Here is a 701-nt window from a genome sequence, read left to right on the forward strand (position 1 = left end):
AGTCTGAGCAGTTTGATCACCGGTTCGATTCTTACAACTATGATCTAAACATACAATTATTTTTACTTTTTTTATATGATCTTTAAAAAAAAGATAACTCAAAAAAGACCTTTTCTTAGAAGCTCATCCAAACAACTCCTAAAAAACTATTATATTCTGTAGCAGTTTTTGTTCAATATGCAAACTCACATAAACTGTTACACCCTATAGTGATTTTGTTCAAATTAAAAATCAGTATACTCTATAGTAATTTCTATAAATATAAAAAAGTTGCATATACGTCTCTAGTATTAAAAAGTTGTAATTTGATAAATTTAATTCCAATCAATTTGTAACTTGTCCTTTTTATGTTGTATAGGATGTTTGAAAACATTTTTTTTAAGAAAAGACCAAATTTTTTATAGGTCAATATTTATATTATCTTGCATCAACCAAAAGAAATTGATTCTTTTCATGTTATATATGTACCCATTTATACTCTCATAGTTTATAAATGATTTTTAAATAATGTCTAAAAAATGTGATAATTTTATTAAAAAAAAGGTATAAACTTGAAAACATTGATAATTATAGAAAAAAGAAGACATTAATAGAATAAAGAAAAATTTTATGAAAAAATATGACAGATTAAGAAAGAGGGGGAGAAAAAGGGTTGAGACCATATGTCTAAACATGTACAAATAAATAGTTTCAAACATTCA

Source organism: Arachis duranensis, chromosome 1, assembly GCF_000817695.3.
Source record: "Arachis duranensis cultivar V14167 chromosome 1, aradu.V14167.gnm2.J7QH, whole genome shotgun sequence".
In the NCBI taxonomy this organism is placed as follows: Eukaryota; Viridiplantae; Streptophyta; class Magnoliopsida; order Fabales; family Fabaceae; genus Arachis; species Arachis duranensis.